This window comes from Nematolebias whitei, chromosome 16 (genome assembly GCF_014905685.2).
Source record: "Nematolebias whitei isolate Nwh7 chromosome 16, NemWhi1, whole genome shotgun sequence".
NCBI classification, from domain to species: domain Eukaryota; kingdom Metazoa; phylum Chordata; class Actinopteri; order Cyprinodontiformes; family Rivulidae; genus Nematolebias; species Nematolebias whitei.
Genome location: NC_056513.1, coordinates 22,369,394 through 22,379,540, shown reverse-complemented (window position 1 = coordinate 22,379,540; position 10,147 = coordinate 22,369,394). Strand labels below are relative to the sequence as shown.

General features: G+C 45.1%; 1 long non-coding RNA gene across 1 annotated transcript; it reads right to left on the bottom strand.

The window, feature by feature from the left end:
* Positions 1-8,605: 8,605 nt before the first annotated feature.
* LOC119422947 lies at positions 8,606-9,715 on the bottom strand. The gene is made up of 2 exons (XR_005187435.1): positions 9,438-9,715; positions 8,606-9,213 (listed from the first exon to the last, which is right to left on the bottom strand). It is a non-coding gene; the product is annotated as an uncharacterized LOC119422947 (long non-coding RNA).
* Positions 9,716-10,147: the final 432 nt, after the last annotated feature.

Sequence of the window (10,147 nt, the reverse complement as noted above, 5' to 3'; positions counted from 1 at the left end):
AGACACTTGGGTGACGCGATGGGCAGCAGAGCTGTCAACTGATCACCACCTCGTGTTGAGTTGGATCCAGTGACAGGGGAGGCTGCCAACAAACCTGGTAAACCCAGTCGTATAGTGAGGGTGAGCTGGGAACGTCTGGTGGAGTCTCCAGTCTCTGCTACCTTCAACTCACACTTCTAGGAGAGTTAGTCACATATCCCAGGGAAGGTCGGGGACATGAGATCTGAATGGGCCATGTTCAGGGTCTCTATTGCAGATGTGGCTTCCAGGAGCTATGGCCTGAAGGTTATTGGTGCCTGTTGTGGCAGCAACCCCACTGGTGGACAGACACCAGCTGTAATGGAGGCCGTCAATCTGAAGAAGGAGGCCTTCACAACTTGGCTGTCCCAGAGGACTCCTGAAGCAGCTGACAGGTACAGGGTGGCCAGAAGGACTGTGGTTTTGGTGGCTGCAGATACAAATATTCAGGCATGGGAGGAATTCAGTGAGGCCATGGATCGGTTGCCCTCAAGGAGGTTCTGGCAAACTGTTCAGCCACTCAAAAAAGGATCCCATTCTTCCAAAATGTTCCTGTCACTTTAATACTGGTTTTCTTTTTATTCCTCAACACATCTTCAGCATGTTTAGCATAATCTCAGACTTTATCTACATCTGCAGTTCTGTGGTTCACCACGTGTTCCTTCACAAATGAGGACAATCCATTTTGTAACTCATTCATGAAGATACTTTTTAGATGCTGTTCATAGGGTCCTCTTGGGGGCTAAATGTTAAATTGCCTCTAGGTATGCATGATACCTTGAATTTTTATTTTTTGTCTTAATATGGCGACCTGAGCAGGGTGTACCCCGCCTCTGACACGATGATTGCTGGACATGGCACCATCAACCCAGAGATGAAGAAGCAATTAAAGATGATGAATGTATATAGAAATAGACAGCTTTCTTCTATGGAACATGGAATTTAAATAAAACTAAAAATTATCCATCCATCCATCCATCCATTTTCTTCCGCTTATCCGGGGTCGGGTCGCGGGGGTAGCAGCCTAAGTAGGGAGGCCCAGACTTCCCTCTCCCCAGCCACTTGGGCCAGCTCTTCCGGGGGAATCCCAAGGCGTTCCCAGGCCAGCCGAGAAACGTAGTCCCTCCAGCGTGTCCTGGGTCTTCCCCTGGGCCTCCTTCCGGTGGGACGTGTCCGGAACACCTCACCAGGGAGGCGTCCAGAAGGCATCCTAAACAGATGCCCAAGCCACCTCAACTGGCTCCTCTCGATGTGGAGAAGCAGCGGCTCTACTCCGAGTCCCTCCCGGATGATCGAGCTTCTCTCCCTGTCTCTAAGGGAGAGCCCAGACACCCTGTGGAGAAAACTCATTTCGGCCGCTTGTATCCGAGATCTCATTCTTTCGGTCACAACCCAAAGCTCGTGACCATAGATGAGGGTGGGAACGTAGATCGATCGGTAAATTGAGAGCTTCGCCTTTTGACTCAGCTCTCTCTTCACCACGACAGACCTGTACAGCGCCCGCTTCACTGCAGACGCTGCACCTATCCGCCTATCGATCTCACGCTCCATTTTTCCCTCATTCGTGAACAAGACCCCAAGATACTTGAACTCCTCCACTTGGGGTAGGACCTCCTCCCTGACCCAGAGAGGGCACTCTACCCTTTTCCGGCTCAAGACCATGGCCTCGGATTTGGAGGAACTGATCTTCATCCCGGCCGCATCGCATTCGGCTGTGAACCTCTCCAGTGAAAGCTGTAGATCACGATCTGATGAAGCCAATAAGACCACATCATCTGCAAAAAGCAGAGACGCAATTCTGAGGCCACCAAAACGGATCCCCTCAACACCTTGGCTGCGCCTAGAAATTCTGTCCATAAAAGTTATGAACAGAATCGGTGACAAAGGGCAACCTTGGCGGAGTCCAACTCTCACCGGGAACAAGCCCGACTTACTGCCGGCGATGCGGACCAGGCTCTGACACCGGTCATACAGGGACCTAACAGCCCGTATCAAAGGGCCTGGTACCCCATACTCCCAGAGTACCCCCCACAGGGCCCCCCGAGGGACGCGGTCGAAAGCCTTCTCCAAGTCCACAAAGCACATGTAGACTGGTTGGGCAAACTCCCACGCACCCTCCAGGACCCTGCTGAGAGTGTAGAGCTGGTCCAGTGTTCCACGGCCAGGACGAAAACCGCACTGTTCCTCCTGAATCCGAGGTTCGACTATCCGACGGACCCTCCTCTCCAGAACCCCCGAATAGACCTTACCAGGGAGGCTTAAGAGCGTGATTCCCCTGTAGTTGGAACACACTCTACGGTCCCCCTTTTTGAATAGGGGGACCACCACCCCGGTCTGCCAATCCAGGGGAACTTCCCCCGATGTCCACGCAACATTGCAGAGTCGCGTAAGCCAACACAACCCTACAACATCCAGAGCCTTAAGGAACTCCGGGCGGATCTCATCCACCCCTGGGGCCCTGCCACCGAGGAGCTTTTTAACCACCTCGGTGACCTCAGCACCAGAGATTGGAGGGCCCGACCCAGAGTCCCCAGGCTCCGCTTCCTCAGTGGAAGACGTGCCGGTGGGATTGAGGAGGTCTTCAAAGTATTCCGCCCACCGACCCACAACATCCCGAGTTGAGGTCAGCAGCAAACCACTCCCACTATAAACAGTGTTGGTGGCATACCGCTTCCCCCCCCTGAGACGCCGGATGGTGGACCAGAAACGTCTCGAAGCCGTGCGGAAGTCGTTCTCCATGGCCTCTCCGAACTCCTCCTATGCCCGAGTTTTTGCCTCAGCAACCACCCGAGCCGCATGTCGCTTGGACTGCCGGTACCCATCAGCTGCTTCCGGGGTCCCACAGGCCAAAAAGGCCCGATAGGACTCCTTCTTTAGCCTGACAGCATCCCTCACCGACGGTGTCCACCATCGGGTTCGAGGGTTGCCGCCCCGACAGGCACCGACAACCTTGCGGCCGCAGCTCTGGTAAGCCGCCTCGACAATAGAGGCACGAAACATGGTCCACTCAGACTCAATGTCCCCCACCTCCCTTGGAACATGTTCAAAGTTCTCCCGGAGGTGGGAGTTGAAACTCCGTCTCACAGGAGACTCTGCCAGACGTTCCCAGCAAACCCTCACAATACGTTTGGGCCTACCAGGTCTGACCGGCATCCTCCCCCACCATCGGAGCCAACTCACCACCAGGTAGTGATCAGTTGACAGCTCCGCCCCTCTCTTCACCCGAGTGTCCAAGACATGTGGCCGCAGATCAGATGAGACAATGACAAAGTCGATCATCGAACTGCGGCCTAGGGTGTCCTGGTGCCAAGAGCACATATGGACACCCTTATGCTTGAACAAGGTGTTCGTTATTGACAATCCATGACGAGCACAGAAGTCCAACAACAGAACACCACTCTGGTTCAGATCAGGGGGGCCGTTCCTCCCAACCACACCCCTCCAGGTCTCACTGTCATTGCCCACATGAGCATTGAAGTCCCCCAGCAGAACAAGGGAGTCCCCAGAAGGTGCACTTTCCAGTACCCCCTCTAAGGACTCCAGAAAGGGTGGATAATCTGAACTGCCGTTTGGTGCATAAGCACAAACGACAGTCAGAACCCGTCCCCCCACACGTAGGCGGAGAGAGGCCACCCTCTCATTCACGGGGGTGAACCCCAATACACAGGCACCAAGTTGGGGGGCAATTAGTACGCCCACGCCTGCTCGGCGCCTCTCACCAGGGGCAACTCCAGAGTGGAAGAGTGTCCAGCCCCTCTCAAGGAAACTGGTTCCAGAGCCCGAGCCATGTGTAGAGGTGAGTCCGACTATTTCTAGCCGGAACCTCTCAGCCTCACACACCAGCTCAGGCTCCTTCCCCACCAGTGAGGTGACATTCCACGTCCCAATAGCCAGCTTCTGTAGCCGAGGATCAGACCGCCAGGGTCCCCGCCCTCGGCCACCACCCATCCCACATTGCACCCGACCCCTTTGGCCCCTCCCACAGGTGGTGAGCCCATAGGAAGGGGGACCCACGTCTCCTCTTCGGGCTGTGCCCGGCCGAGCTCCATGGGTAAAAGCCCGGCCACCAGGCGCTCGCCCACGTGCCCCACCTCCAGGCCTGGCTCCAGAGTGGGGCCCCGGTGACCCACGTCCGGGCAAAGGAACACTAGGTCCATTTGTGTTTTTCATCATAGGGGTGTGTTTGGGCTGCACTTTGTCTGGTCCCTCACCTAGGACCTGTCTGCCATGGGTGACCCTACTAGGGGCATAAAGCCCCTGACAGCATAGCTCCTAGGATCATTGGGACACTCAAACCCCTCCACCACGGTAAGGTGGCAGCCCAGGGAGGGGAACTAAAAATTATTGTTTCATAAAATATTTTACTCTGTTTTTAAAAAAAATGTTCCGTGATGAACGCTGAACAAAATGTCTGGTGATGTTCAGTCTCACTGTATGTTGTGTTTGCTTTTAAAACACCTAGTTGTTACATTTTAGTGATTTGTTCTAATCTAATATCAAAATAGACAAAAAAAGGGCGTTAAAGATGAAAAAATTAAAAATAAATTTCACAAATACACATAGTTTTCTCAGGTGGTATAAACGAGTGTCCTATTAGAATATAAAAGTTACTTTAACCTGGATCAGTCAAACCAATAAATAGTTTGGAACATGCATGTGATTGATGTTTAACATAAAAAACGTTAAATATGTCAGATAGCTGCTGCATCACACAGATTGTTCACTAGAGGTATCTTCTTTCTAAAAGTAAAACGATGAAGAAGGAAGTGATTTTTAAGTTGTAAGTGTCTGACAGACAAACTGAGATCACTCTACAACCTGTCGTTTATGCTGACTGGTCATTTTTGACATATTTTATAAACCTTTATAACAACAAGAGCTGCATAAAGGTATTTTTAAACTAATATATTTTCCCATTAGAGGCTGAAGTCAGCAGCCATGTTCATGTCAGAAACTGGATGTTTGTTCATGTGTTTTCTTCTCTACATCTCAGGTAGGAACGATTGATTTCCTTCAAGTTTCAAGTGAAGATTTTGTCGACATAGAAATGGAGACAAATTTGTGATATTTTTAAATTTTCACAATCTTTAAAAACAATTTTTGGAAGAAAAAAAATCTGTAACGAGTTCCTACATGACAAATATTTTAATATTGAATTAGGATCGTTATAGATTTAGGGAAGAACAAGACAAAAAAACAAGTGCAAAAGTTTAAAAAAGTAATTTTCTCTTGCAGTACCTGAGATGAAACCAAACAGCATCTGTGCCTTGAAAGGTTCATCAGTGAATCTGACCTGCTCTGCTCCGTGTCCACATACAAACAAGACATGGTTTATTATTTATAACAACGTTGAAAAGTTCATATATCATGAGATTACTGCAGATGATGGAAAATACATAATCTCAGAGGACAGTTTCTACACTCTGACAATCAATGATGTGACAGAGAGAGATGACAAACTTTACTACTGCTGTGAAAAGATTGAAGATCAAAAACCGAGCACTAAATCAGACGCCATTCAGCTCCGTGTTACAGGTACAGTGATGGTTACACATTTCTCACTAAGTGATGATGCAATAATCTGTTATGATCATCTCAGATGTTCAGGTGAAGGTGTTTCCTGCCTCAGAGGGACTCAAAGTAACTCTGATGTGCACAACCAGCTGCTCTCTGACTGACAGCCCTGCAGCCTTCATCTGGTACCAGAACACAGAGTTCCTCTATATGAGGACTGGTCTCCCTGGTACCAAGACCTGGTCAGCAGTGAGGACTCAGTCACATACTCCTGTGCTGTCAAAGGCTACGAGGAGCTCAAAGCTCCTGACGTCTCAGTGGGTCAGAAACAATAAATATAATCAGAAAAGCTTTGATGAGACACACTGACTGTTTTCCATTGAACCTAATTATTTATCTTTGGTTCTGGTCAGGTTTAGTCACATGGACCTGCTTCACTGTGACCTACTCTAATGGGAGAATCTGTTCTAACCATCAAACATCAGAGACACAGTCCTGCTCCATCACGTTTCCCAGAGGTGATGCTTCAACTAAAAGGATTGATTTTTTTCTATTAAAACATTTTTATTGTCATCAAAATGACAGTCTTACATTTAATACTTTAACATGCAGTTCAAACTATGTGTCTGAATCTCTTTATTTTTATGCTAACAATTAATAAAGTATGAATTATATTTTATGTATTACATGCTGAAAGAAGATAAAAGTTTTAAAAATATCCACGGTTTTCCAACAGACTTACATGTTGAAAGGACAAACAAAAGAGATCATGTTGAGCTGAGCTGTAAAACCAGCTGTCCTCTGACTGAACCTCTGACTGAACCTCTGACTGAACCTCTGACTGAACCTCTGATGTCCTTAAAGTGGTATAAAAACAGAAAAATGGACAGACACAAAGACAAACAACAAATTTTATCTCCTTCCTCATCACCAGACAGCTTCTTCTGTTCTGTATACGATCTGTTCTCTGCTGAAGTCTGTGAGTATGAACCAGATTATAATCTGACAACTTCTGAATGTTTTGAGTTTACGTACAACAAAAATGTAATTTCTGTTGACTTCAATAATTTGTTCTTTAATTTTCTTTTAATTCATTTTAGCATCCAATCACAGCTATTGTTTGTATTTCAGGTGTTTCAGGCACAAACTGCTGGAGTCTGAATTACATCAGCAGCAGGAGAATCTGTGCTCTGAAAGGTTCATCGGTCAACATCTCCAGCAAATACACACATCCTGAACACCAGCAGGTTCAAGATAAACGCTGGTATAAAGTAAAGATAAATGCAGAGCAGGAAGAAGAACAGCTGACTGAGGTTAAAGACAAAGTGGAGTTTCAGGACATGAAGAACCAACACATCCTGAGATTAACCAACCTGCAGATGAATGACACAGCAGAGTACAGGTTTGAAGTGCAAACAGATGGAGGTCAGCTGAAACAGACTGGTTTCTCTGGAGTTACTCTGACTGTCACAGGTAAAAACAATTTATTGTATTTGTTTGTTAGTTTTTGTATTTCCTCACCCATCTGTCCACCTGCAGATGTCAGAGTGGATGTTGGACCTGCTGCAGAGGTGACTGAGGGTCAGAGAGTCACATTAACCTGCAGAACCAGCTGTCCTCTCACTGAAAACACAAACTACACGTGGCACTTCAACCAGCAACCTCTGAAGCTGACAACAAGACAAAACAAACAGCTGATTCTAGATGCAGTTAGCAGTCAGGATGCAGGAAACTACTCTTGTGTTGTCAGATCAGACAGACTGGTCATCTCAGCTGTGACGACTCTGACTGTCCGAAGTTTAACAGGAACATGGAAACCAGCAGCTGCAGGAGTTTCTGCAGCTTTGCTAATTTTTATAGGCCTACTTCTCATTTTTCTCTTAATAAGGTGAGCATTACATTGGTGTTTCTGACTAACATCGATCTTCCTTGTTTTAAACATACCAGTAATCTGCATCTCTCATCACGTTTATGTTTTCACAGTTTATTAACCAGGAAATATAAAAATGCTACAGTTGAAAGAGCTGACAACCTGGAGCAGGTAAAAATAAGAATACTTTTCTTAAGTTTATAAAAATTAAAACCTTTTTACTTTTTTAATCTTAAAATAGTATACCTTCATGTTAAAACTTTATATTTCTTATTATGACTGTCTGAATAACTAACAAAATGTCTAAAAATGTTAAGTCGTGTTTGCGCTGTTCTCAGGTAAACTCTGGTCACACACACATGAGTTTTCAGCTCAAACAGCAGAGGATGAATCTGAATACAGCCAATCATTTGAGGAAAACACAAATCCTCTCTACTCGAGCTTTGAACCACATCAGCACCAAGAACAAGAGCAGATCTACTATTCCGAGGTCAACTAGACCTGAGACAACACCAGAATAAAGAGAAGAATCCTGTGAGTCCAACATTATGAAACAGTCTTTCAGTGTTAATCACAGGAATAAGTGTTTACAGTTAAAAAATAACACATTTCTGAGGTAATAGAAAACACACATCCTCTCTACAAAACCGTCAATAATGGTGTACCACAAGGTTCAGTTTTAGGACCCACTCTCTTTACAATCTACATAAGTAATGAAGGTCAGATCATTCCTGATGCATTCTTACATTTCTACGCCAACGACCGTTGTTCATTGTCGAGCTAGAACAGTTGCTAAGGTTTTCCAGCTTTTACAGTCGGCGTTAGACATCATTCAGTCAGATTTGTTTAATCTCAAACTTCTGCTAAATGCTGCTAAAACCAAAGGAATGTTTTCAAACAGGAAGTCGAAACCAGCAGCTCTTCCTTATATTTTATCTACAAAATGGTGTTCCTATTGAGTATGTCGATTCTCACAAATATTTGGGAATCTTTGTCAATGCACATGTAGCACTGATATCGCACAGCTAAATGCACTAGTGGACCAGTTCTAGGTTCTAAGGAGTGGGGAAGCAAGAATATCAACACCAGAGACCGCTGCTTTGAATGGAAAACGACAATTTACTAAATGCAAAACACATATGAAATACAATACATGAAAACCCCCCTCCAAAAAAAGAAAAGTATATCACTCCTTTTTACTTGTTAGTTCACCTGGTTTATTTTAGTAAAACTAATCTAATTTAGTTAGACCAGTCACTTTTCCTTAAGTTATTTTAGTCAGACTAATTTAAGTTAGTCAGACCAGTCTTTTTTTCCTAGGTTGCACCTATTTTAGGATTCCTATTTTTTCCTGGGTTAACTTGTTTCTTGTCCTTCACAGGTAAGGAAATACCCTCAAACACAACTAGATCAAAGTGGACCACAATTATTCAAATCACATTCATAGACATAACATATGAAAACAAAGTATAGCACTTTAAAATCCATGTTCAAGTCCAAATGTAAGTTCAGGTTCTAGATTCAATGGAAAGCTTCTGTTTGATTCAGTCCGGTGAACAAATAATAATAATGGTAGCTCAATCAGTTCTTTAATCCTGTTCAGTTCGATTTGAACTCGTTCCTGAAATTCCTATCTCTCAGGTAGCGAATTACCACACGCAGGGGAGTCCCTCCCTGTTACGATGGAGAAGATGAATTGAAGGTCTGGGTCTGGCTCGCCATCTTGAATCCCGTCTGTGAATGTGCAAAGTTGCACACGGCAGACCGATCTCCGCTCCAACCGAACTTCCAACCGATCAAAAAAACCTGACCTGTGTAACAGGCCACAACACAACAAAACTCCTTTTAAATCCTCAACAATTAAATTCTTCTTCATAAATTCAATATATCAACTGGATAGCAGTTTACACATTAACCTAATGACAATTTATGACGGAGCATTTCTTTGCTAACAGCTACGTTCTTAGCGTTAGCTTTCCGCCAAAAGGAAAAATACAACACTGTGAAAATGTAATAAAATAAACACAAAACTCACCAAAACCGATGTAACTTAATTCTCATAAAATCCCTGTCAGTGTCCGACCAGGTAAATTATGTCTTCTTGACTATAATATTAACTTTTTCTCCGTTAATTAATCAACCGCTCTTTTCCTCCGATTCCTCCTCTGCTCTCTCCCCCTGGTTTTTTGCACTGCAGCGTCACCCTGGCTATGACACTGGTTTCTTAAAGGGGCAGCGACATCATTTTCTATTCACATACTTTTAATCCGCTATTCATTCCTATTTATATCAGATTTTAACGTGGGTTACATCCTCCCCTCTTTACCTAATGCACGTCCCTGTGCATTTTGAATTTATACTGTCATAACTCTAGGGATTCTTAGAGAGCTAGGTTCTTCAAGAGAGTCTGTAAATACGTCACTCAATGTTTGAAATAAAGACTGAACTATTGTGATCAACGGGTTCCCTAGTTCAGGATAAGTCAGTCTTTTAGTCGCTTTTCTGTCTCTAACAGGTCTTCCTGAACAGTCACTTTCATTTTGGTTTTCCATTTGACTTAGATCACTTGTGTTTTCTTTGCTCTCCTGGGCAGGTTGAGTAGAAGGATGGATATTATCCGGATCCTTCTCAGGTAAGTCTTTCTCTTCAGGATCAGGTAAGTCTTTCTCTTCAGGATCAGGTGGGTCTTTCTCTTCAGGATCAGGTAAGTCTTTCTCTTCAAGATCAGGTAAGTCTTTCTCTTCA